The sequence below is a fragment of the Chlorocebus sabaeus genome, chromosome 25 (assembly GCF_047675955.1).
Source record: "Chlorocebus sabaeus isolate Y175 chromosome 25, mChlSab1.0.hap1, whole genome shotgun sequence".
Classification (NCBI taxonomy): Eukaryota; Metazoa; Chordata; class Mammalia; order Primates; family Cercopithecidae; genus Chlorocebus; species Chlorocebus sabaeus.
The window spans coordinates 66,629,046-66,631,545 of record NC_132928.1 but is presented as its reverse complement, the minus strand read 5'-3'; the positions used below and the strand labels follow the sequence as shown (position 1 = coordinate 66,631,545).

General features: G+C 49.4%; 1 non-coding gene across 1 annotated transcript; it reads left to right on the top strand.

Annotated features, from left to right (window-relative positions):
* The first annotated feature begins 1,306 nt into the window (after window positions 1–1,306).
* LOC140710335 (5S ribosomal RNA) lies at window positions 1,307–1,425 on the top strand. The gene has a single exon (XR_012091331.1). It is a non-coding gene; the product is annotated as a 5S ribosomal RNA (ribosomal RNA).
* Window positions 1,426–2,500: the final 1,075 nt, after the last annotated feature.

Genomic DNA, 2,500 nt, shown 5'->3' with positions numbered 1-2,500 from the left:
GTGTGGATTTTGGCCTACTTATGGGGTCCTGGAACCAATCCCCTGTGGATACTGACACCCAACTGTATGTTCTGATTTCTCTTGTGGTTTCTTCTCTAACCCATTGGTTGTTTAAGAAAATATCTTAATCTCTTCAAATACCTGAGACTGGATAATTTATAAAAAACAGACATTTATTTCTCTCAGTTCTCAAGGCTGGGGTGTCCAAGGTCAAGTCATCAGCCCATTGAGTGTCTAACGAGGGCCCAGTCTCTCCTTCCAAGATGACACAACGTTGCTTCATCTCTCAGCGGGGAAGAACATTGTGTCCCCACACGGAGGAGACGGAGGGAATGAACCCACTCAAGTCCTTTTCTAAGGGCTCTAATTTCATCCATAAGGACTTCTACCCTCACGAGATAATCGCCTCCTAAAGAATCCACCTTTTTACCCTTTATTTTTGTTGTTGTTCTTGTTGTTGTTGTTGTTGTTGTTGTTTGTTTGTTTTTGAGGCAGGGTCTCATTCTATTGCCCCTACTGGAGTGCAGTAGCCTGTAGCCTGATCATGGCTCACTGCAGCCTTGACCTCCCAGGCTCAACCAGTCCTCCTGCTTCAGCCTCCTGAGTAGCTGGGACTACAGGCCTGCACCACCACGCCCACCTAATTTTGTGTCTTTTGTAGAGACAAGTTTTGCCATTTTGCCCTGGCTGGTCTTGAACTCCTGGGCTCGAACAATCTGACTGCCTTTCCCTTCCAAAGTGCTGGGATGACAGCGTTAGCCACCACCCCAGGCCAGTGCCCACCCCTTAATACTATCATATTGGCAAATAAATTTCAGCGTATAAATTTTGGGGGACATTCAGACCATAGCAGTGCGTTCTTTACTTTCCAAAAAGAAAACAGGTCAGTTTATCAGTTTGACTTGCATTATTGATTTTTAACTCTATTTTGTTGTGGTCAGAGAAGATACTTGATACGCTGTTCGCCCTTCGCCAGCCTCGACGGCTCTGGGTGGGGGCGGGGGCAAGAGGGGGCCTCGCAGGACTCCAGGACTCCTGAGCGGCCAGGTATCCCAAAGAATACCTCCGCGACAGGGCGGAGGACCGGACGGGGTCCCAGGATCGTGGGCTCTGGGCCCTGACGCCTCGGAACACTCCCTGTTCCGAGCGGGCCCGACGTGGTGGAAGCTCGGGAGCTTGGGAGCCGGGAGAAGGCAGCAGGCGAGAGGCTCCGGGATCCCGATCCCAGCACGACGACCCCGGGCTGGTGGTGCGGGCTGAGCATGGCTGGGCGAGGCTCTTGGGGCAGCCAGGCGCCTGTGCCGGCGTCTACGGCCATACCACCCTGAACGCGCCCGATCTCCTCTGATCTCGGAAGCTAAGCAGGGTCGGGCCTGGTTAGTACTTGGATGGGAGACCGCCTGGGAATACCGGGTGCTGTATGTAGGCTTTTTGGCTTGCTTTCTTCTCTTTCTTTCTCTTCTACCTTCCTTTCTTCCCTTCTCTCACTCTCCTTTCTTTCTTTCCTTCTTTCTTTCTCTCTTTCTTTCGTTTCTTTCTTTCTTTCCTTCTTTCTTTCTATCTCTCCCTCTTTCTATCTCGCTCTTTCTCTCTCTTTCTGTCTTTCTTTCTTTCCTTCTTACTTTCATTCTTTTCTTTTTCTTCCCTTGCTATCTTTCCTTTCTTTCTGTATCTCTCTCTCTTTCTTTCCTGCGTTCTTCTGTCTTTCCTTCTTTCTTTCTTTCTTTCTTCCTCTCTATCTTTCTTTCTTTCCTTCCTACTTTTTTTCCTTCTTTCTTTATCTCTCCCTCTTTCTTGCTTGCTCTTTCTCTCTCTTTCTTTCCTTCTTTCTTTCAGTCTTTTCTTTTTCTTCCCTTGCTATCTTCCTTTTCTTTCTTTCTCTTTCTTTCTTCTTTCCTTCCTTCTTTCTTTCTTTCTCCTATCCCTCTCTCTCTTTCTCTTTCTTTATTTCATTCTTTCCTTTTTTCTTGCTTTTCTTTCTCACTTTCTTTTTTCCTTTCTCTTTCTTTCTTGTCTCTTTGCTCCTTTCTTTTCTTTCTTTCTTTCTTTTCTTCCTTTATTCCTTCTTTCTTTCCTTCCCTCCCTCCCTCCCTCCCTCCCTCCCTCCCTCCCTCCCTCCCTCCCTCCCTGCCTGCCTGCCTTCCTTCCTTCCTTCCTTCCTTCCTTCCTTCCTTCCTTCCTTCCTTCCTTCTCTCTTTCCTTTTACTTCCAGACGGAGTCTCGCTGTCACCCAACCTGGAGTTCACTGGCAAGATCTCGGCTCACTGCAAGCTCCGCCTCCCGGGTTCACGCCATTCTCCTGCCTCAGCCTCCCAAGTAGCTGGGACTACAGGCGCCCGCCACCACGCCCGGCTCATGTTTTGTAGTTTTAGTAGAGACGGGGTTTCGCCGTGTTAGCCAGGCTGGTCTGGATCTCCCGACCTCGTGATCCACCCACCTCGGCCTCCCAAAGTGCTGGGATTACAGGCGTGATCCACCGCGCCCGGCCTGCTGTAGGCTT